General features: G+C 36.9%; 1 protein-coding gene across 3 annotated transcripts in view; it reads left to right on the top strand.

Moving 5' to 3' along the window:
* Positions 1–216: 216 nt before the first annotated feature.
* The window catches only part of LOC137240473 (nitric oxide synthase-like), a 336,236-nt gene continuing 311,060 nt past the window's right edge, over positions 217–25,392 (top strand). Inside the window, exon 1 of one of the 3 annotated variants that reach the window (XM_067766786.1) lies at positions 217–382. The gene's annotated coding sequence lies outside the window, so the exon portion shown is untranslated. Of the gene's footprint in view, positions 383–1,081; positions 1,177–25,392 lie in introns of those variants that run through there. The other 2 variants (XM_067766785.1, XM_067766787.1) reach the window with 2 other exon arrangements.

Here is a 25,392-nt window from a genome sequence, read left to right as displayed (position 1 = left end):
TGTGCCTTTGCTACAACTTTTCACCACACAAATGAATAGCGTTGATAAAAACCAACTAACTGCCGCTATAGCTCAAAGTGGGTGGTACTAGTGGCAGTAGCAGCAGCATCATTAACGCCGACAGCATCTACAACGCGCACCTGTATGAATCCGGTATTTAAGGAAGATGCTAGAAGAGCAACGGCTCAGTTAACGCGCGGCGTTTGAATTCGAAGGATCGCAAAAATACCACGGAAAAGTGGAAAATTGAAATTTAAATTGTGAAAAATTGAATAGAAAGTGATATATGAAAGCAAGCAAGTAGTGAGAGCAAATTGCAAAAGTGTTTGTATGAGCAAAGAGAGAATAAAAGTAAAATGTATGTGTATTTGAGTGTGTGAAGGTAAATAATAAACGAAAAAGGATGTAAACGATCCTGGTGGTATTTTTGTTTGTACGTAACGGTGTCTATATACTTGACCACATTCAAATATTGAAATTGAAATGTGTGTATGTGTGAATTTGTAATTTTCATAGTAAACACGTTTTGAACGGCATTTGATGCGAAAAGCGTATTGTCATTAAATTGAATAAAAAAAAAAAACAAACAAAAACTTGTGTGAATTTATGTAAATACTAAAAAACCAACTTTTCGATAATTGTAATTAAATTTATGTAAATTTTGTAGAGTTCAACCGCTGAGCGTTGTTAAAATATGAATATATTGTGCGTGTATCTGTTAACTACATATTTAAATAGCGATTGGAACATTTAATTAGCTGGCCAATTTATGTTAATCACAATTGAGGTTTCCAACTATTTAATGAGCCGTCGCTTGTGACTATGCAAAAAAAAATTGTATCCAAAGCTATACAAAAATGCACTTAGGCGTATGAGTAACATTTATAGGAAAAGTATGCAACATTAAACCAGCACGTACACGCCATGTAGTGTTCTTTATACATATATGTATATATAAATGGAGCATTCCACGGTCGTTGCGGGACAAATCGTACGCATCTTTTAAGTTTTCCACCTTAAAAAAATACAAACTATAACTTTTTCAGACAAACTATTCATCTGATTTTGGGGGATAACAATAAATAAGATGAAATTTCAGCGAAATTAATAATCAGGGCAACCAAAAATATGCTCAAGCATGTTTATTATCGTATGCTCTATCACGAAATATATAATGTAGGAATTCTATTTTTAAAAAAAGAAAGTGTTTAAGCCATATTTGTTAGAGCATATTTCAGCATATTTGCAATAAAGGCATTTTTTTTGCATATTTTAAAAATAAATGCTTATTTGCGGCATAAGTAATATAATTCATTGTTCAGCTTAAATTCAGCTTATGAATACTAGCAGGAAGAACAGAATTGCATTGCACCAATATACCTACAATCTTTTTATAAATAACAGATAAGTAAAAAAATTATTAAATACTTGACCATAAACTAAAACTTCCATTTAATTAATGCAAATAAGGTGTAATAAATGCTATACATTCCAAAATTGGCAAAGTTTATCTGCTTAATATTTAACTTGAACATTTCTTAGAGTTTTTGGTAATATGGACTTTAGTGATATTTGTGTGTGTGTTAATTTTGAGCAATCAGCTGTGAGTTTCGCTACTTGTGAAGGTTTACAATAAGGCACTTCACGATTAATTTCATATGAGGTGACAAAGTTATGCATTTGCATTAAATCACCATAGTAAACATTAAACGAAAAAACCCTACAAGACTCGACTTAAAGGAAGACCTGTTAGATAAAAAAATTTTAAAAACAAAAAATTTATGCGCAAGGTTAGAAAAAGAAATAAAATCATAGGCATACATCTTTAAAAAAAAATAAATGTAAGGCGCGATAACCTCCGAACAAATCTAAGGCCGAGCTTCTCGTCCAATTTGCATCGTGCTCCTCTTGATTTTCCCTACAAATTGGCCGGACGGGACCTACATGTTTTATGCCGACTCCGAATTGCATCTGCAAGGCAGATGAGTTTTCACTGAGAGCTTTTCATGGCAGAAATACACCCGGAGCGCTTGCCAAACACTGCCAAGGGGCGACTCCGCTTAGAAAAATTTTCTTCTAATTGAAAAACCTTATTTCTAAAATTTTGATGTTGCTTTGCCCGGGGTGCGAACCCAGGGCATAAGGTGTGATAGGCGGAGCACGCTACCATCACACCACGGTGGCCGCAAGTACATTGCCAATGTCATAATAGGAGTGTGAGATTGTAACGAACAGTTGATTAGTAAAGGTTTTTTGCTAAACACCGCTCTTTTGGAAAAGGCAGCCCACAGTTCTATAGCAAAGCTGTTCGACGACCCTGTACGGATTTTGGGCGTGGATTACGACAGGAACAAGATTTTGCTACTGGTAACAGATACAGCACCATACATGAAAAAAGCATGCAAGGCGGTTGAATTTTTTTTCCTAAGACTACGCATGTAACTTGTGTTGCTCATGGGCTTCATCGAGTTTGTGAGGAAATACGAGATCAGCATCCTTTGGTTGATCGTTTTATTTCTAATGCAAATAAAATGTTTCTAAAATCTCCGACTTGTTTAGGAATACTTAAAGAGCTATCTCCAAATCTACCGCTTCCTCCACGCCCAATAATAACACGGTGGGGGACGTGGCTGGATGCCGTCAGCTACTAACAGGCAGTTAAGGAAGCGCAGGATTTGTTGAGCAATTACAAACTACTTAGCCATATTTTATTTATCTACAATAACTACAATTTTTTGCCAGAATCAATTTCGAAATTAGAAGCAAGTTCATTGACTCTATCCGCCCAAGTAGTAATTGTTGTGAAAATTGAAGATAAAATTAGTGCTGTAAATTTTTTCCCTGTAAGCGATAATCTTAATTTGGTTCCTAACAAGAACAAGAGGATTGCCGGTTTAAAAAAGTATTGTAAGCCAAAATATACCATCACTGAAATCTCTGCCTTTCAAGTTCGCGCCTATTACTAGCATAGATGTGGACATGTCCTTTTCTATGTTTAAGAATATATTCCGCGATAACAGGCAATCAATTATATTTAAAATTTGTCTAAATATTTTGTTTTAAACTGTTTTTGTACCTTCCTGAATAAAATTCAATATAGTATTTTTGTTGAAAGTAGCTGAAGGTGTTAATATTTTTAAATGCATTTTAGTGAAGCGTGATTTTTAATAGTTCATATTTATGCATATTTCTATATTTTTCGTGCATATTAAGGCATAATTTTGTATTGTTTTTGCATATTTTAAGCCCTTAAAACAATCTTTTTACGGCATGCTTCCGGTTTCCCTATTCTGCCTACCACACCGCAGATCCTGGGCTCACGCCCCGGGAAAAGCAACATCAAAAACTTTAGAAACAAGTTTTTTCAATTAGAAGAAAATTTTTCTAAGTGGGGTCGCCCCTCGTCGGTGTTTGGCAAGCACTCCGAGTGTATTTCTGAAATGAAAAGCTCTCAGTGAAAACTCATCTGCCTTGCAGATGCCGTTCGGAGTCGACATAAAACAAGTAGGTCCCATCCCGCCAATTTGTAGGAAAAAAGAAATAGGAGCACGACGCAAATTAGAAGAGAAGCTCGGTCTTAGATTTCTTCGGAGGTTATCGCGCCTTACATTTACTTATTTAATGCCGTACGTTAGGATTTTATTCAAAAATGCACTATCTCAAAATTTGTTTCAAAAGCTCCCTATATGAGCATAAGTTCAATGCATTTTGTCATAAGTAGGAGTAATGAAAATCATTCTGAGATGAAGCGTTATTCAATCTATCTCTAATATAGGGCGGTTTTGTGACACATCCTGAATTGGGAAATTTTTGAAAAATATTTTGAGATAGCACGATTTTGAACGGGCAGCCGACAGGGGGTGATACTCTACTCAGCAGCCGCAATGAACCGACAAATACAAAAATAAAAGAAAATGGCTTATTGTCTTAGAACTTTATATTCCTACCTTGAATTTGACAGAAGAGTTTAGCTTTTGGGCGGCCCTGCTTAACAGGTCGTATTCACCTTTTTATTCTGAAATTTCGCAAAGCTCTTTTCCGTTAAGTATTAAGTGGAAGCCTTTCGGATAAACCGTTAGATCAGAATATTCGGAATACGTTCATTTGATACTACCTCAAGAGGTCCGAATATTCCAAATAAATATATTCATAATATGCCAAATGTAAAACGTTTCAAAAATTCTTAAATGGAGACGCATGTTCCGAACATACGGAATGAATAAGTTAACGTGCTCAATTACTAATGACATTTTTACGCGAATCGGTTTACTAGTCGAGTTTTTGACGTTGAACGATGAATTTCTATTTGTTTTAGGCTTCGTATGTTCATAGGTTTACGAAAGTACACGATTCCTTGGTGTCCTTTTCATAAAACCTATGTTCACCCACACTAATAGATCATCGCATAGTTAAAAAAATGTTCTAAAGAATTATGCAGTTCAGTGCTTATCGGGTATTTGTAAACTGATTGCTTCCTATTTCTACTATGAATATTTTACGAAAATTCGCAGAGAAACAACACAGTTAAAGAATATCAATTCGATTCGGGAGAAAAATTTCTGCAATTGTCAAAAAATGTGTCTGTCGAGCAAACCCTTTGTGATTGAATCATGGTTGGCTGGGAAATAAATCTTCTCGGCGTGACGTCGACAGCATGTTTCATTGCTGACGCTGTGTTCAGAATTTATTTCAATCGGAATATTTGCACCTCCTACAATATTTTTTATCTCACTTTTCGTACGGAATGAGAATAGAAGGAGTAAAATGTAAGCAAAAAATGTGTCCGGCTGCGATCTGTAAATCCTGCCAAAATTCAACATACAGCACTTCTTGAAATTTTATATAGAAATGAAGTACGTTGAGTCAGCGGGGTCAGCTAGCCCTGTTTTGCGATAACAATCGCCAATTGGGAGCGCCAAGCGAGGCTCCTGCAACTATCTCTACCAACTCAGTGAAGATCTTCTCTTTCCTCTGTTTACAAACTGTCGGAGCGTATTCGTTCATCCGCATAACATGACCTAGATAGCGAAGCTTTCTGTTTTTATGCGCTGCACTATCGTCATATCTGCGAAAAGCGAATACAGCTCATCATTCTACCTCCTTCGATACTCGCCGTCGACATTACGGATAGGACTATAAATCTTCCGGAGAACTTTTCTCTCGAATACACCAAGAGCCATCTCATATTCTCTCGACACCTTCCATGATTCCGAGCCATACACCAGGATAGCTATGATGAGTTACTTGCAGAGCGAGAATTTTGTTCGTCGAGAGAGAACTTTACTTTTCAATTGCTTAAAGAAGCACTTGTCGGCAAGAGTTATTATCCGTTTGATTTTTAGGCCGACAATGTTTTTGCTTTTAATGCTGCTTCCCAAATAGACGAAATCCTTCACAGTCTACGATGACAGCAAGTACTTCGTCTTGTGCACGTTTACTGCAAGGCCCACTCTTTCGCTTCTTTACCTTATACCAACTCTTCGCCTCCATGTTTGAACAGACCGGCGGGTATCCCGTCTTTACTTGGCACCTTGTGATTTTTTAGCCGTGATATTGCCATTCTCATTTCCCCATAGCTGGATGCCGGAGCGTGTTTTTCATCATCGGCAACCGGGGTATCCCCCACACTCTGTACGTCAATTACCAAGTCGCCATTATCGTTCCTACAGGAACCTCTGCGCCGGTCTTGATATCTTCTGTGTCTAAAAGAGCATGAAATATGTGTAGTATACCGAAAATAATAATAATAATATTTTTTCGTAATAAATATCCGGGGAGATAGAGCCCCATTTTCTTCCAGAATATGATGTGCTTATGGGAGCATTAATTAGTCATCCTACACGTTTTAGGTCGACTCCATGTGGCTCATTCCATTTCAAGACAACCGGTCCGCGCTAACTGAAAGAGCATTGTCTACTCAGGCCATCAGCTCTTAAAATTAATAAAAAATGTTTAATATTCAAAAATTCATATCTCGAAAACAATGAGTTTTGGCTAGTAGGTATTTAGCCAAGTTGAAATATAAATTTTTCGCTCAATATAGAAAAAGTATAAACAAAAAAAAAAATAATTTTTTGAGATATTAATTTTTGAAAAAAGTCATAAGTTTTTACGAAATACTAAAAATTTTTTTTTTAATTATATGCTATTTTTTAAAAATTTATATAAAAGTAAAACAAAGTTATTGACAGTTGAAAAAATAGTTGAATAAAATATCGACTGCATTGTAGCAGACAAAAAAAAAAACAAACAAACACGTGTTTCATTATTTTGACCAAAGAAAACGTATTAAAATTTCGTCGAAATCAAAAATCGTGTCCCGCGCGGACCGGTTGTCTTGAAATGGAATGAGCCAAGATAACTTTTTTGCTGAGGAACATTTATTGGCAAAAATCGAATCGAAGGGATTGCCAAGCCACCAAATCAATTTGATGTTAGTTGTTCGCCCGCTTTCAAAAAGGAAGAAAAAATATACTCCGAAAATTTATTTTTTACTCCGGCGTAGTCGTTTACTCAGGTAATATTTTTAAATACTCCAAACACTGGTAGCGAAATATGAGAGAAATGTAATAAATCAAAAAACTTCAAAAGCGCTATGTCATCAACCTTTTTTTTCAAATTCGATTACAAGTACAACAATTTCGGAATGCCAGATCTTGGCTCATTCGTTTATGGTAAAGTTGGTGTGAGTTTTTTCGTAGTTTTTTAATACATATTGCATTAGTCTATTAGTGAAAATATCTTTGTTTTTAAAGCTGCCGCGAGCAGCTAGACAGATTTGGTTTGTTTAGGGCAGGGCAGTGGGGCTTAAAAAAGCTTAAGATAATGGATGGTCAAAATGCGACTCGTTGTTTTGAGCTTAGGAATGGGGAAGGTTAAATTAGGTTGACTCAGTCCAAGAAAAATTAAAATATGCATGTTGTGGGTATAGGTTGTAATACTAAAGAAATTAAATTGAAAAAATTTAATCACGAAATGGCGCTTTGAATAAAAATAATAATGGTTCTGATGTGCCTAGAAATAATAATATTGCAGTAAAAAATAAATTTGAAAAAAATTTATTCAAAAAATGGCGATGGAGTTTGGAGTTGAAAATAAAAATTGGGCTGATTCGTTTGAAATAAAAAAAAAGTGATTTTAAGGGAGATATTTTTGTTTTAGTAGATATTTTTTCTTCTGCCAAAATTAATAATGATAAGTTAATCACAGGGTTAACTCATTGGAAAGAAATTAAAGATCTAAGGATTAAGGAACTTGGTTTGATTTATTCTATTGGTAGATCATTGTAAAAGGTTACATTTATAAATGCTTTTGCGCTTATACATTCATTTTCAATAAGAAATTATCTGATATAGGTTTAAGTCCGTTTGTGCCTTTGAAACATGGTATCATTAGGGGTGTTCCTCTCTGTTTTTTGGAAAATTATATCCTCCAAAATGCAGTTTCGGCTATTCCCTTAACATCCGTACCTAGATTTAATAGAAACAAGTAAGGAAGCCTAACTTCGGGTGAAACCGAATATTACATACCCAGCTGTACACTTGAAATGCTGTTATTGTTTGGTTTTTGTGCTTAATAGTGTTACAAGGCGGCACAATAATACATATACATATGGTTCTATTGTGAACTAATTTTGCTTCGAATTATGTCTCCCGAAACATAGAAAATTGCTTAGTCATAAAAGGGGTGGTGTCACGCCCATTTTTTAAAATTTGAAGTTTTTCCTATTTATTGTTATAAATCTACTTGGGAAATGAAATACCATTGATATCACTGAGAACGCCAGGAATCCTTTCCCTTGGAGCAACTATCAGTTTCCTCTCACCTTGACCATCCTCACTCTCACATACTCGATGCAGGCAATCGGATATAAATTCTAAACTATTACACTGCGCCCAATATGACTTCGCAATAGGACTCTCTGCTGACATCTCTTCTTTATTTGGTTTTTTTCGTTCGAGCCAGATCTGTATCTTCTAGCTGACACTTCCTTAGTTGTTCCACGTCCTCCGAACACCTTACAGTCATAAGCCCTACATCTACGATGTCTTCCTTGGCCTCAGATTTCGAATTTTTGCATTCCAAATTACATGGTCTTCGTGACATTGCATCGGCATTCCCATGGGTACTACCTTTCCGATGCTCAATGGAAAAGTCATAGCTTTGTAGTCGCTCGATCCACCGTGCTAATTGACCCTCTGGATTACGGAACTGCAAGAGCCATTTCAACGCTGCGTGATCTGTCCTGACGCGGAATCGCTGCCCGTAGAGGTACTTGTGAAAATGTTTAATGCACTCTACCAAAGCCAACAGCCCTCTTCGTGTAACGCAATAGTTCCTCTCTGGTTTTCCAATTGAACGGCTGTAATATGCAACTACCTTCTCTTGTCCATCGACCAGTTGTGACAAAACGCCTCCTATAGCATATCCGCTCGCATCTGTACCTAGAATAAACGTTGCTCCTGGAATCGGATATGCCAACATTGGGGCAGTGCACAAACGCTCTTTCAATGTTTGGATAGTCACTTCCTGCTCGTTCTTCCATTCAAAAGCTTTATTTTTTCTTGAAAGCTCGTGGAGGCTATGGGATACACTGGAAAAGTTTGGTACAAGCCGACGGTAATATGTGTACAGCCCAAGGAAACTTCTTAATTCATGTAAATTCTGTGGTCTTGGTCAATCTTTTACAGCTTCTATCTTTTTATTCGCAGTGCAGATGCCCTCTTTCGTTACCCTGTGACCCCAATAATTTACTTCCTTTTTAAACAGCGCACACTTTTCGGGACTTACTTTCAGACCAGCGCCAGCTATTCTCTGGAAAACTTCCTCCAAGTTCTTAAGATGTTCATCAAAGTTATTGCCCAATACTGTGATGTCGTCCAGGTACACCAAGCATGTTTTCCAATGTAGTCCTTTCAATACCTGATCCATGAGTCTCTCAAAAGTAGCTGGTGCATTAAATAGTCCAAAGGCCATTACTGTATACTGCCAAAGACCATCACAGACACTGAAGGCTGTTTTCTCTTTGTCTGCCTCCTTCACCTCCACTTTCCAGAACCGCTTTTCAAGTCCAGTGTGGAAAACCATTTCGCACCAGATAGGTAGTCCACGCAAAACCTAACTTCTCCATCCTTCTTCTTCACAAGTACCACCGGTGAGCTCCATGGACTAGCTGATGGTTCGATGACGCTGCTGTCCCTCATTTCTTGTACGATTTGATTCACAACTTCGCGCTTCGCCACTACGAGGAGCTTGACGGATCGGCCTCGCATCCCCAGTGGCAATTTGATGTTCCACAATGTTGGTGCGGTCTGGTTTGGAACCGTCTTGGTCAAATATGTTTCCGTATTTTAGGAGCAATTGTTTTGCTTTCCTTTGATAGTCTTCCTCTAGTTCCTCCGTCCATGCCGTGATGCCATTTGAAAGATTAATCTTGCTATTTGAAACGTTTTCCTGGAGCTGTTCACAGTTAATAACTACTTCAGCCTCTTCCCAATATAACTCCTTTCGTCAGTTAGAGTGGTGACTTGAAATCATTGAGTACTCTTACCGGAATACGTCCATCTTGTTTTGTCATAGCCAGGGTTTTTCCTACAAGTACGTTAGGTGTTGATCTGTTTGCTGCTTCGACAACCAACAATTTGTTTGTCCCACAATCTGCATCAACCTTTGCCCAGATGAATGCTTCGGATTTTGGTGGTATTTGCTGACTCTCTTCCACCAGCACTCGTTTACTGTTGTAGCCTCTCTCGTAGCCGAAATTAAGTGGCACATACATGTTCTTATATCACATCGTCTTGCTTTGCATATCGATCTTGATGCCTTGGTCGATTAAGAAGTCCTTTCCAATTAGGATTTCATCAACAATCTCTGCCACTATAAAATTGTGTAGTGCAGTGACGTTACCAATTGCTACTTCACATGCTACTTCTCCAATTACCTGGGTGTGCTCTCCCGTGGCTGTACGTAATCTTGCTCCAAGCAATGGTCTTATCTTCTTGTTGACTAAATCTCATCGAACAGTGGAATGAGATGCACCCGTATCTACAGTCAGTAAAAGTTCGTTTCCATCCATATGTCCTCCGACAATAAGATTGCTTGACCTTCTTCCAATTTGTAAGATAGAGATAATGAGGCATTCAATTGCGGGAGCGAGCTGTCGCCCCTTGCGGCTGACTCTCTTTAGTTTAACGATTGAGTAGATTTGAAGATTTGCTCATATCCCTCAGCTTTGCTCTCTGAATAAAAAGTTTTACTATGTTGCTTCTTAGCTACGAAAGAAGACTTTTGTGACTCCATTTCTTAAATTTCGAAAGATCACAGGACTACTGTAAAAAAGCTGCGTGAATTTTGGAACACCGAGATCCCGAATTGATTGTTGAAAATTGAATTTTTATGTGAAAATCTAGTTCCACTTTAATGTGATCGCTTTCCAACGCAGTCGGTTCTATGTACCGGAGCGACTCGGGGTTTTTCCCGACCAAGGACTGTCATTTCAGTGTAACCCCATTTAATTTGCTGCGTCCCTCCCATAAATTGTCATCCTCCCAGCAGCTCCTTGCAGCGGGACTGCTCCATATTCTCTTGCTCCGGGAAGGTATCGAACCCAATCCGGATCCGTATCCTGACCCCGGTCCTGAGAAATGGTTTTGCTGCATCTGCCGGAAAATACCCTTTTTTTAGAAGGTCATACTCTTGTCAGTATGTCTCGTGTAAGGGATGGTTGCATCGGACAGGTTGTTCTGGGCTAGATCCCAAAACCAGACGTCAACGTAACTTCTATAAATCTTTTGTGGCTCCTTGCTGTTCACGTCCTAAGACGTCCCGTAGTCTGCGCTTTAGGGTTTGTCAATGCCAGTGTTTCTCTCGCAGGTACTTTTGAACCTCCTCCACCAGCACTCGCTTACTGCTGAACCCTTTCTCCAAACTGAAGTTAAGTGGCACATCCTTGTTTTTATAGTGCATAATCTTTCTCCGCATATCGATCCTGATGTCATGGTCAACTAAGAAGTCCACTCCCAATATGACTTCATCAACGATCTCCGCCACAACGAATTTGTGTAGAACCATGACCTTCCGAATTAAGACTTCACATAACACTTCTCCCTGGACTTGATTATACTCGCCTGTGACCGTACGCAACCTTGCTCCAGGTAATGGCTTTACTCTCCTGTTGACCAAATCAGATCGAATCAAGGAATGAGATGCGCCCGTATCTACAGTCAGTACACGTTCTTTGCCATCGACATTTCCTCTGACGGTAAGACTGCTTGATTTCCTTCCAATTTGCGACACAGATAACATAGGACAATCAATAGCTGGGGCAAGTTTTTGATCTTTACTTCTGACTCGCTCTTGCTTATCTCCTCCAGCTTTGTGTTTACGGCCACCCAAGTTGGAAATACCAGGACCGGTGCTGCAATGACGAGCAATGTGACCTGGGTTACCGCACTAGAAACATTTGATTGGACCATTATTCTTCTGTTGCGTTCCTTCTAAAGTTTCTAAAATTGCGTCTACCCACTCTGGCCTTTCTACTTCCACACGGCGTGCTTTGAAAACTGGCTTACACAGAAGCGACGCTGTTTCTGAATCAGAGCTTGTGATACCGTCTCTGCGAATGTTGGCTTTGGGTTTGCGTATGTAGCTCGCTTTGTTTTGACGTCTCGTATGCCATTTATAAAGCTCTGAATCTTTACCCTTTCAGTGTATTCCACGGGTGCGTCCGCATTCGCTAAATGTGCCAGCCTTTCAACATCCGACGCAAACTCTTGCAATGTTTCACCAGGCCTCTGGAAGCGGTTCAGTAACTCCATGTGGTATATCTGTCTCCTATGATCAGTGCCGTATCGTCTCTCTAGAGCGCCCATCAATGCTTCATAACAGTTCCGTTCGCCCTCTGGAATGGTTTGTAAAATCTCAGCTGCAGGCCCTTTCAATGCCATGAACAGTGCAGCAACTTTATCTTCCGCATTCCAGTTGTTCACTGCTGCTGTCTTCTCAAACTGTAGCTTAAAGACCTGGAAAGGAACAGAACCGTCAATAGATGGAGTTTTTACTTTGGATTACTCGCTGAAACAGCTGGACGATTTAGCTGTAACTGCTCCATACGACCCTTCAAATCATCGACTTCTGCCTGAAATTGAGCTATTTTTGCATCCTGCGCTTCCAGTTTTGATGATACCCTTGCTTCCTGTTCTGACAGATGCGAGGATATGCGAGTTCCTTGTGCTTTCAATTGCTCAGCCATATATGTCTTCTGTTCTTCTAACTGTGTTTCCATCTTAGTTGTAATCTGTGTCGACATTTCTGAAATACGCGTCTCCTGTGCTTCAATATTAGATGTTATTCGTGTCTCTTCGGATTCCATTTTGGATGTTATACGGTCCTCCTGGGATTCTAGTTGAGATGCCATATATGTCTTCTGTTCTGCCAGTTGAGATGACACTGTCGATGTTTGAGCAGATATTGCAGCCAAAATCGTGTTCAAGTCTGTGCTCGTAACCGATGCTTCGTTTTTCTCTTCAATTTTTGTTGTTGTCTCGTCGCCATCAAGACGAAAGACATACTTTTCCACGTTAATTCCTTCTGCTTCGGGGGCCTCTCCTAGTCGTGCCTGAAGTTCGAGTTTATTGCCGGTTGTATTCAATCCACGGCTCTCCAACTCCTTCAGGTGCTGGATATTCAGTTCACTCCACTTTGCCATGTCCTTGTTGTATTCGAAATCTTCGGAACTTATTCAACAATTCCTCTTCTGACACCAATTGTAACGAATTTTGTGCAATTCCTCTTATTTGCAACCTTCTATTAACGTTCGAATCACTAAACTGTTGACTAAATAACTCCACGATTTAATAATGCAAAATGGCCTTTATTAGAGTACTTCACAATAACACTTATACTTCGCAACTGATAGCTTGCTTAACTCAAACTGATTGTCGTGCCTCTACTGTTGCTGCCTTTTATACTCTGTGATTTATCGTTCGCATACTTCTAGGCGCTTCCAGAATTTACTTAATTACTGCTATAAAATTATAACTACAGATGCACGTGAGTAGCTTCTCATATATATGCGCGTGTATATGTGAGTGACACTTCCACAATTATAATTGCCTACTTTTGGGAGCATCTCAGATAAGATATATGCATGTGTTTGTGCGTCTCTTCTCCGCTGCTCGTATGGACAGTTGACTACCCATAATGATTGATTTGTTGATGTGCATACGAGTCACTGCTTAGTATCGGCTTAGAGATGATAGTACCCCTTAGTGTTGCTAGTATTCGTCACAGTATTGAGTTTTAAATTACTAAAATAGTAATAAAATAAAATAAAATAGTACCAAAAATTGTCCCTCTCTACTACTTTAAATATCATGACCGGATTATGAGGCTCTCAAACTTTTGTTGTTGTACTACTGACTTCACCTCTCTGGTGGAGTTTGCTTTACCGGACGGAATAGGATGCAATTTGGCCTAAAAAGCTGTGCAAAACTGTAGCCAATCTGATAAGTTTTTGAGCTGCAACTTTGCATTTGAAAATTTTGAAAATCATATGCATTCAAAATACAGCAGTTTATTTGAAATAATTTATTTATTTTATATTATTTGAATAAATTTATTACATGAAAAAATCAGAAAATTAGATTAGATCTATGTGACATAAGCTTCTTTTCGTATATTTTTTCTGTAATTTTTCTTAAATTTTGGGCCTTCCTCATCGAAAAAGTAGAAATAAGAAGTTAACAGGAAGAGTAAGAATGTTACTAGTATACGATTGGGATCAATAGTGAGAGCTAAATTCAGATAAGTGCAAGAGCAGGAAGAGTAAGAGCAAGTTTCCATTTTCGTTATTATTTCCATATCGTGTTTTCATGTACCTACATTTTTAATATCTTTTCTACATTACAGGAATGTTGATTCTACGTTTTTCTCTTATCACTTCAATTATCAAAAAATAAATAAATGTAAGGCGCGATAACCTCCGAAGAGATCTAAGGCCGTGCTTCTTTGCGTCGTGCTCCTCTTGATTTTCCCTACAAATTAGCCGGACGGGATCTACATGTTTTATGCCGACTTCGAATAGCATCTGCATGGCAGATGAGTTTTCACTGAGAGCTTTTTATGGCAGAAATACAGCCGGAGCGCTTGCCAAACACTCCCGAGGGGCGACCCCGCTTAGAAAAAGTTTCTTCTAATTGAAAAACTTTATTTCTAAAATTTTGATGTTGCTTTGCCCGGGGTGTGAACCCAGGGCACACGGTGTAGTAGGCGGAGCACGCTACCATCACACCACGATGGCCGCTACTTCAATTAACATTGGCATATAATATCAAAAGCAACAATAAATAACGTCGGACTACTTTTGTAACAATACAATTTTAATTTTACGGCAGTTTCACGTACTTTTTCGCTCGGTGCAAGATCGTATTTTTAGTTTGACCTTTCACCTTCCTCCATAAAGAAGTAAGATTCTTCTTATCGCAGAATATTCCTCGGTATATTGTTTCTTCATAAGCTGACTATCGGAAAAGCTTACCTTCCGCCCTTGTTTGCCCATTTTGGTTTGCCATCCATGCACAAATGTACATGTGATATCCAAAATCTCCAATTGATATCCCACAAATTATATCGAGTAGAGGTGTGTTTGAAAATAAAAATGTTCTCAAGGGTGGCATTACCAAAGACATCAGCTGCCGATTGGGCAGAAATTAGCAAGTGGTTGGGAGCTTTAATAAAGCATTATAAATAAAAAACGATTTAGATATATTTTATATTATTTTCATGAAAGTACGCTATTGGAATCCTCCGTTTGAGTACAATTAGAGAACCAAACTTAAGTACAGCATGAGAACTAACTTTTTCGCAATTTGAGAAGCAGTCCTTTTTGTTGAGAACCCTTTGGTTCTCAAGTTGGGCCACCGTTGAGAAACAACGCTTGAGATTGGAGATGTACGCTACTCCTCAACTTTAATGTGACTAGAGCTTAAATGTTTACTGGGATGCGCTTTTTGTTGAGAATGGTATAATTCTCAAGGTGAGCCTTTATTGTGAAACAATGCTTAAGATTTGAGAATTATGCTAGTTATTAAGTTGAGCTCGAATGTAACTCAAGGCCAAATGTGCCTTTTTATTAGCCAATTTGTTTAATATGCGCTCAAATTCTGTAATTTTAGCTGGACTAACATACTCCAGTAAAATGTGGAATGGGGAAAAACTATGGCTGCCGTACAAACTTAAGTTATTTTAACACCTAAAGTTTGACGGCATTGTTGAGTTTAGCTGTTATGCCTTTTGGACGTTTAGCAATCTGCCGCTGTTAAAAAAATTGTTTAGCTTCAGTCTATCTACATCTTCTATAAAAATCAAATTCTGTGTGTGGGTGTTCCCAATGAAACGTGTTTGCTATACTTCGATCATCACCAAATTTTGGCTCGAGGTTCCTTCGATCAAGACGAAAGTTTTTCATATTTCAGAATTAAGAATTTTAAATTTAAATGTTTTTGTTTTTTGGCTATGCGAACGAACTATCTTCGCTCCAAAGAATGATCATGTTAAATGATCGCTTTCAAAATCAATTTCCTGGTGAAGTGACGAAATATAATTCGATCGACACAGTTACAGTTGAAGATACAATTGTGAATTATCCAAATGAATTTCTATACTCCTTAGAACCAAAAGGAATGCCTGCGCATATATCAACTTTGAAAATTGGCTCACCAGTCATGCTTCTTCGGAATGTAATCAAAGCAACAATCATCAATAATATAAAATAAGATACAATAAGATACAAGAATAAAATGTTTTAACAGAAAATTTCACCAAATATGCGTACAAAATTCAATTCAATTTACAGAACAATAAATTAAATTATCAACAAACAAAACAGAAAAAATAACGCAACATCCATTCGATCTCGGGCGTTACAACGTGCGCCTGGTAAAGTTAGTTTATATATATATGTAATACCACGAACAGTATTCCTGCCAAGATTTCAAGGGTTTTTTAAATATATATCGATTTTTGCTCAAGTTATCGTGTTAACGGCCGAGCGGAAGGACAGACGGTCGACTGTGTATAAAAAATGGGCGTGGCTTCAACCGATGTCGCCATTTTTCACAGAAATAAGTTATCGTCCTAGAATCTAAGCCCCTACCAAATTTCACAAGGATTGGTAAATTTTTGTTCGACTTATGGAATTAAAAGTGTCCTAGACAAATTAAATGAAAAAGGGCGGAGCCACGCCCATTTTGAAATTTTCTTTTATTTTTGTATTATGTTGCGCCATATCATTACTGGAGTTGAATGTTGACATAATTTACTTATATACTGTAAAGATATTAAATTTTTTGTTAAAATTTTACTTTAAAAAAATTTGTTTTTCAAAAGTGGGCGTGGTCGTTCTCCGATTTTGCTAATTTTTATTAAGCACACATATAGTAATAGGAGTAAGGTTACTGCCAAATTTCATCATGATATCTTCAACGACTGTCAAATTACAGCTTGCAAAACTTTTAAATTACGTTCTTTTAAAAGTGGGCGGTGCCATGCCCATTGTCCAAAAATTTACCAATTTTTTATTCTGTGTCATAAGTTCAACTCACCTACCAAGTTTCATCGCTTTATCCGTCTTTAGTAATGAATTATCGCACTTTTTCGGTTTTTCGAAATTTTCGATGTCGAAAAAGTGGGCGTGATTATAGTCCGATATCGTTCATTTTAAATAGCGATCTGAGATGATGCTCAGGAACCTACATACCAAATTTCATCAAGATACCTCAAAATTTACTCAAGTTATCGTGTTAACGGACGGACGGACGGACATAGCTCAATCAATTTTTTTCCGATCCTAATGAATTTGATATATGGAAGTCTATATCTATCTCGATTCCTTTATACCTGTACAACCAACCGTTATCCAATCAAAGTTAATATACTCTGTGAGCTCTGCCAACTGAGTATAAAAATATCCAATCTGTTTTACGGTACTGAACTCCCAATGCAAATCTGATCAGTTACAAAGGCGTCGTCACTTTAGCACGTGTGTGATTTTGGGTTTACAGCTTTGTATGTAAGCTCGTTCTCACAAATGAATGTAAGTAAGTATGTATTATTGGCTTTGTGTGAATGATTATATGTATTGAGTTGTCACTTTACAACAATTTGTTACAATAACAAAGCTTCCAAAGGACATTTATCATGCTATTGCATTTGTAAACATTTGTAGTTGTCAAAAAAATTGGTATGAATGTTTGTATGTATGGCAAAATGGAGCATGCGATGTATGTAAGAAGGATGGTTGTTCTTTTTTGTTAGGAAGCAGATGCACATACTATAATATATGTACCTATTAACAAATACACTGTTAGAAAATTCAACAGAAACAGAATTAGCTAAAACTGGGGTAAAAGTGTAGGGTCTTGGTATAATTATTCTCTGGCGTACTAGAGAATGTCTAAGCGAAGTGTAGTCATTACCATGTAGCATAATGTGGAGACAAAGCAGGTGGTAAAGTTAATGCATGCGAAATCACACAGACGAATACTTCACCTTCATATAAAACAAAGTCTGAGAAAATATACAATTTTTGTGCGGGCTAGTGCACGGGGAGATCTATGCACTGCTGTTTTGTTGAAAATACAGAGTCAGAAATATAAGCAAATGTGGGTTTTTTTACTCACACACAAAGTCTTTAAGTCTTTAAAAAACTAATTAAATGGTAGAGGTATTCAGGTATGAGTTGAAATTTGCTTTTTTAGGGTTCTGTTGGTTGTAACCCCTTTGTACGTTTTTTTGGTTAGATTTATATGAACAAATATCAATGGGGATAAATATAATAAGAGACGTCACTCGTTACTTGTAGCCATTCGTTCGATGTTTTCTATGAGATAGTCGCTGGTTTTTTTGGGCGAGATGTGCATAAAATATCTTCTATACATTTTCGTGGTGTATTTGTGTTTATTTTTCCGACTGTATTTAATTAATTAATTCTCTTTCCAAAAATTACATTTGAATAAGGTGCCTACACTGCATGGATAAGTGGGAGACAATTCAAAAATGTCCCACATAGAAAACATTAGTCATACATTTTTTGATTTCCGGCGAGTTACTCGCCACTCGTAGCAGACTGGTGGCTCTTATTATATTTATTCTCTTTGCTAATATAAATAATAAAAAAAAAAAAATTTAAATAAATTAAAGTAAAATAAAATATAATGAAATAAAAAAAAAATAAAATAAAATAATATAAAATAAAATAAAGTAAAACAAAATGAAATAAAATAAAATAAAACAAAGCCCAATCAAAATAACATGAATAAAAAAATATGAAAAATATAATAAAATAAAATAAAATGAAACAAAAGGAAATTAAACAAAATAAAACATAGCCAAATTAATGTAAAATGAAATAAAAAAATAAAAAATAATATTAAATAAAATAAAATAAAATCTGCTTTTAATCGACGAGTTATCCGTTTGTTATTGAGAAGTTTTGGATTCACCCATTTCGTTGGAAAAAGATGTTTTTATGAAAAAAGTATGGATTTGTGATCGAAAAGTACTCGATGTCACTGAGTTGTTATCGGCATGTTATCGATTGGTAACGGTAATTCAGCGGTTTGTTGAAACAGATATCTATAATACTTCAATATAAAATAGATGACGCATATGTAACCCTTCGATAACAAGCCGATAAGAAACCAACAAAAAGACGATGACAAGCTGATAACAAATCGATAGCAAGCGGATAATAAATCGAAAACTCGACGATAGTAATTCGCTATCAAAGATTAACCGATAGTAAAACAATACATTTTCGGTACAGATTAGGACCGACAAAAAGCTGACGACTTTCTTCTCAAAATCAAAGCCCTGTTTCTGGTAAAGTTACCACGGTTGTGGTTTAACTTCAACCCCTCACCTAGCTCAGGTTAGCTCAAAAGTATTAGTTTCTTCCATATTTACACATCGAGCTTAATAAGTACTTGGTACTCACGTCTTTTTTGTTTTCTGAGTCGAGTATTCGACTTAGGCAACACTCCTTGAGGTCTCAGTAGTCCCCATAACAGTCTAGTGTAGAGTCGTACACTCTTTTCATTTTTATACTCAGTTGAGCAGAGCTCACAGAGTATATTAAGTTTGATTGGATAACGGTTGGTTGTACATATATAAAGGAATCGAGATAGATATAGACTTCTATATATCAAAATAATCAGGATCGAAAAAAAATTTGATTGAGCCATGTCCGTCCGTCCGTCCGTTAACACGATAACTTGAGTAAATTTTGAGGTATCTTGATGAAATTTGGTATGTAGGTTCCTGAGCACTCATCTCAGATCCCTATTTAAAATTAACGATATCGGACTATATCCACGCCCACTTTTTCGATATCGAAAATTTCGAAAAATCGAAAAAGTGCGATATTCATTACAAAAGACAGATAAAGCGAAGAAACTTGGTAGATGAGTTGAACTTATGACGCAGAATAGAAAATTAGTAAAATTTTGGACAATGGGCGTGGCACCGCCCACTTTTAAAAGAAGGTAATTTAAAATTTTTTCCAAGCTGTAATTTGCAGTCGTTGAAGATATCATGATGAAATTTGGCAGGAACGTTACTCCTATTGCTATATGCATAATAAAAATTAGCAAAATCGGAGAAGGACCACGCCCACTTTTAAAAAAAATTTTTTTTAAAGTAAAATTTTAACAAAAAATTTAATATCTTTACAGTATATAAGTAAATTATGTCAACATTCAACTCCAGTAATGATATGGTGCAACAAAATACAAAAAAATAAAATAAAATTTCAAAATGGGCGTGTCTCCGCCCTTTTTCATTCAATTTGTCTAGGATACCTTTAACGCCATAAATCGAAAAAAATTAACCAATACTTTTGAAATTTGGTAGGGGCATAGATTTTATGACGTTAACAGTTTTCTGTGAAAATGGGCGAAATTGGTTAATGCCACGCCCAGTTTTTATACACAGTCGTCCGTCTGTCCTTCCGCATGGCCGTTAACACGATAACTTGAGCATAAATCGACATATCTTTAATAAACTTAGTTCACGTGCTTACTTTAACTCACTTTATCTTGGTATGAAAAATGAACGAAATCCGACTATGACCACGCCCACTTTTTCGATATCGAAAATTACGAAAAATGAAAAAATGCCATAATTCTATACCAAATACGAAAAAAGGGATGAAACATGGTAAAGTAATTGGATTGTTTTATTGACGCGAAATATAACTTTAGAAAAAACTTTATAAAATGGTTGTGACACCTACCATATTAAGTAGAAGAAAATGAAAAAGTTCTGCAGTGCGAAATAAAAAACCCTTGAAATCTTGGCAGGTATTACATATATAAATAAATTAGCGGTATCCAACAGATGATGTTCTGGGTCACCCTGGTCCACATTTTGGTCGATATCTGGAAAACGCCTTCACATATACAACTACCACCACTCCCTTTTAAAACTCTCATTAATACCTTTCGTACAAACAAATTCTAGAGTCACCCCTGGTCCACCTTCATGTCGATATCTCGAAAAGACGTCCACCTATAGAACTAAGGCCCACGCCTTTTTAAAATACTCATTAACACCTTTCATTTGATACCCATATCGTACAAACAAAGTCTAGAGTCCACCTTTATTGCGATACCTCGAAAAGGCGCCCACCTATAGAACTAAGGCCCACTCACTTTTAAAATACTCATTAACTCCTTTCGTTTGATACCCATATTGCACAAACGAACTCTAGAGTCACCCCTGGCCCACCTTTATGGCGCTATCTCGAAACGGCGTCCACCTATGGAACTAAGGACTACTCCCTTTTAAAATACTAATTAACACCTTTCTTTTCATACCCATATTGTACAAACACATTCTAGAGTCACCCCTGGTCCACCTTTATGGCGATATTTCGAAACGGTGTCCACCTATAGAATTAAGGCCCACTCCCTTTTAAAATACTCATTAACGCCTTTCGTTTGATGCCCATATTGTACAAACAAATTCTAGGGTCTCCCCTGGTCCACCTTTATGGCTATATCCCTAAATGGCGTCCACCTATAGAACTATGGCCCACTCCCTCATAAAATACTCTTTAATGCCTTTCATTTGATACAAATGTCATACAAACACATTCCAGGGTTTCCCTCGGTTCATTTTCCTACATGGTTATTTTCCCTTATGTTGTAACCATAGCTCTCAACTGAGTATGTAATGTTCGGTTACACCCGAACTTAACCTTCCTTACTTGTTCTAACTTAAAACAATGGACAATATTATGTGCTATATTCTGCCTTATATTTGCAGTCGATTACACAAGGCAAAAATGATTGTCGTGGTGCGGCTTATAGGTCTATTGTGCCCTCATTCCTTTAACTGCACCACGTCCAAGCCGAGTTCTCTGAGCAAATTAAAAAAAGTTAGCGGTTTTAGAGAGCCTACTCTCAAATTATAGCGAACCAATAATCCTTAGTCCGCAGTCTCATCTTCTTTGTCGCAGAACCGGCAGAAGCTAATGGATAATATAACTAGTTTATGCGTGTGGCCTTTTAGTCTCCAAACCAAACGAATGGTGATATTAGTCCTAAAATGATGCAATCTCTCCACGCACTCAAGGACTTTTCATGATCTAATCTCAACTGACTATATCGCCTAAGGCGGGGCTGGGTAGCCTCGTTACCGACTGATATATACCTACCGGCTTATGGCGACTACCTCGGCTTCGAAAATGGTATGCCCATTTTGGTTCTGAGACCGTAGATTACTAATCCGATGCCCTCTAGCATCGAGCCATCGGTGTACAATATAAGAGTGTGATCCTGGCGGAGCGCTCTCAGTCTGGAAATGTACGATGTACCTTGGTTAACCAGCTTTTTTCTTAAACGCTTTTCAAATCAATATTTTTCCTCGCGTTATTCCTGCGAAGCTGGATAAGTGAAATTTGCTCGTTTAGTCTCATTTTATACTTTGTCTCTGCCAGAGAGATTTGGTCATACAAGTAAATAAATTTTAAACCAATCGATTGGTCTTAATATTTAGAATTTGAAAATGTATTGTTTCAAAGAAGTAACCTATTTAAAAAAAAAGTATTCGGATCTAAAAAAACCTGTTTCATTAAGAAACCAGCTCAAAAAAAGTAGACTGATTCAAAAAAGTGGACGGTGTCATAAAGGATTCAAGCGAGGAACCCGTTTTAAAAAAATATTCGGTTACAAAAAAAAAGTTTTAAAAAGGTAACCGCAATCAAAAAGTAGACGGTTTCATAAAAGCAGCCGGTTTCAAAAAACTAATTGCTTTCAAAAAAGTAACCGTACCAAAAATTTAGACGGACTCAAATAAGTGATCGGATTCAAAAAATTTTACGGGTTGAAAGGAGTAAAAAAATATTCAGTTTCAAAAAAATAATGGGGCCAGTAACTGTATAAAAATTTGAGAAAATCTTTTATTTTTGTCAAAAACTACATCTGTATTGGTTTAGGTGATATTATCTGATCTGAGTCAACGGTTCACTGCAATTGCGTACTTTGTCATTTTGCAGTCGAAACAATTGTTTAAGGCTTTTATTTTGATAGTGCCAGTGATTTATGTTTCGAGTTTCATCGCGGACAGTTCCAAGATTCTATTGACTTGGCATATTGCTATCCTGTTCCACATTGGACAACCGGTTTTAAAAGAATTGTTATCGAACCGCTATAGCTTGAGTATACTAAATATATAGGATTGATTTGGAACTGGCTAGTAATTTTATTGCTGGGTATATGTGACTGCATGTATGCAAGTGGATGTGGCTGCACGTTCTTAGGGTTAAACATCTAAATTTTTCTTTTGATGCTGGCATACTAAAAATGTCCTTAATATAAGCACAATCACTGTTGCCATATATACTAACTCATACACACCGGCATATTGTTTTTTTTTTATTTGATAGTTGTTGCAGAGAAATGTTTACATGCCCGTTTATACATGTTTAAGAATATTTATATAGGTATGTGTGTGTAACATACATACCCAACAAAAACTGGCATACGCGGTTGTTTGGTAATAAGGAATCTGGCTTCACTCCTGACAGATAAACCATAGAAACCTTAGAAACAATTTTTACTTTTCTCTTTAAGGAATTTTCATTGAGACTCTGCGTATAATCTTGCACCTTATTCTAGTCGGGTAAAGCTTATCAATCTTCCAAATCTCGCAAGTCGTAGATAAATGCTAGGCGTGTTATTTATGGCTAAACTACTGAGTGGACTTTCTTTTGAACGAAGTAAACTTCAATGTCCCATCACGAGCGCCAAGACATTACAAATCTCTTCTTTTGAGGCAGTGCAGAACTAATTTCGAATTAAATGAATCTTTTCGGTGTTTGTGTCATGATTTTAACAGGGCTGCAAACCGCTCGAAAAACGAAGCGGTTCGGTTCAGTGGTTCGAACCACTAAGGCAAAACTTGAACCCGTTCGTGGACCGGTTCGCGGCTACCTCTGAACCGCCGAACCGGTTCGGTTCAAGTGGTTCAAACGTTTAATACTAAGTTTCTAAATTTTGATAGTATACACAATTTGAAATTTGTCACTTGGGATCTGTGTGCAACCAACCATCGATATGTACCTACTAAGCATACAAATAAAATACAGTTATTGAGATCAAATCCATTTACGTATGATGAAAATGGTAGAATGCATGACTATACCTATAGGGAGTATTTACAATGCATATATTCTGCACATAAGAAAGTAGTCGTATTATTAAGAGAAGAAAAACTATTCAATTAGCTGCTTTTAATATATGTACTTATAAAACACACCTACTAAATTTTAGATACGAGATTACTACACAAACTAAAAGATATTCATGAAAATGTAAATGTCTTCTTTGCTTTTCTTAGGCATTAAGCTTATAAATGTTGATATACGGTTATGTGAAAAATAGTATGATCTCCCTTTTATTAGTTTTTAATAATTCCAATTTAAAATATCGCCATAACTATAACACACACTATATATACATACATTTCAAAGCTTTCACAAAGCTCCCAAAAATTAATCAAATTTTCATCAGTTTTCCAGACTTATTAAAAAATTTAAAAAAATTTCTGAGTGTGCAGATTTGTAGCTCATTTAACTGTAGTGTAATAATGTAAAATTTTCAAGAGGGTGTTCGCATTTTTTTTCATACACCGCATGAACAAAATTTGTATTTATATGGAATATATGGGCAACACCCTCGGGGAAAGAAATAAAAAAAAAATTAACGGTAATTCTCATCTACTTGAAACTCGTACACTATTACGCTAAAATTGAATGAGCTTCAAGACTGTACATTCAGAAATTTTCTAAAAACTGTTAATAAGAAGTTCAGAAAATTTTTAAAAATTTGATTAATTTAACTTTAAAATTTTTATTATTATAAATATCGTTAACTTAATGTGAAAATGTGCTGTCACTTTTTTTTTTGAACAAGTAAGGAAGGTTAAGTTCGGGTGTAACCGAACATTACATACTCAGTTGAGAGCTATGGTGACAACATAAGGGAAAATAACCATGTAGGAAAATGAACCAAGGGAAACCCTGGAATGTGGTTGTATGACATGTGTATCAAATGAAAGGCATTAAAGAGTGTTTTATGAGGGAGTGGGCCATAGTTCTATAGGTGGACGCCATTTAGGGATATCGCCATAAAGGTGGATCAGGGTTGACTCTAGAATTTGTTTGTACGATATGGGTATCAAATGAAAGGTGTTAATGAGTATTTTAAAAGGGAGTGATCCACCGTTACGAGATATCGCCAAAAAGGCGGACCAGGGGTGACCCTAGAATTTGTTTGTACGATATGGGTATCAAATTAAAGGTATTAATGAGGGTTTTAAAAGGGAGTGGTGATAGTTGTATAGGTGGTCGCCTTTTCGAGATATCACCATAGAGGTAGACCAGGGGTGACTCTAGAATGCGTTTGTACGATATGGGTATCAAATGAAAGGTGTTAATGAGTATTTTGAAAGGGCGTGGGGCTTAGTTCTATAGGTAGACGCCTTTTCGAGATATCGCCATAAAGGTGGCCCAGGGGTGACTCTAGAATGTGTTTGTACGATATTGGTATCAAACTAAAGGTATTAATGAGAGTTTTAATAGGGAGTGGTGGTAGTTGTATATGTGAAGGAGTTTTCCAGATATCGACCACAATGTGGACCAGGGTGACCCAGAACATCATCTGTTGGATACCGCTAATTTATTTATATATGTAATACCTGCCAAGATTTCAACGGTTTTTTATTTCGCCCTGCAGAACCTTTTCATTTTCTTCTACTTAACATGGTAGGTGTCACAACCATTTTACAAACTTTTTTCGCGTCAATAAACCAATACAATTACCATGTTTCATC

This window comes from Eurosta solidaginis, chromosome 2, assembly GCF_040869045.1.
Source record: "Eurosta solidaginis isolate ZX-2024a chromosome 2, ASM4086904v1, whole genome shotgun sequence".
Taxonomy (NCBI): Eukaryota; Metazoa; Arthropoda; class Insecta; order Diptera; family Tephritidae; genus Eurosta; species Eurosta solidaginis.
Note: the sequence above shows the minus strand (reverse complement) of the source record. Positions and strands in the feature narration are given on the sequence as shown.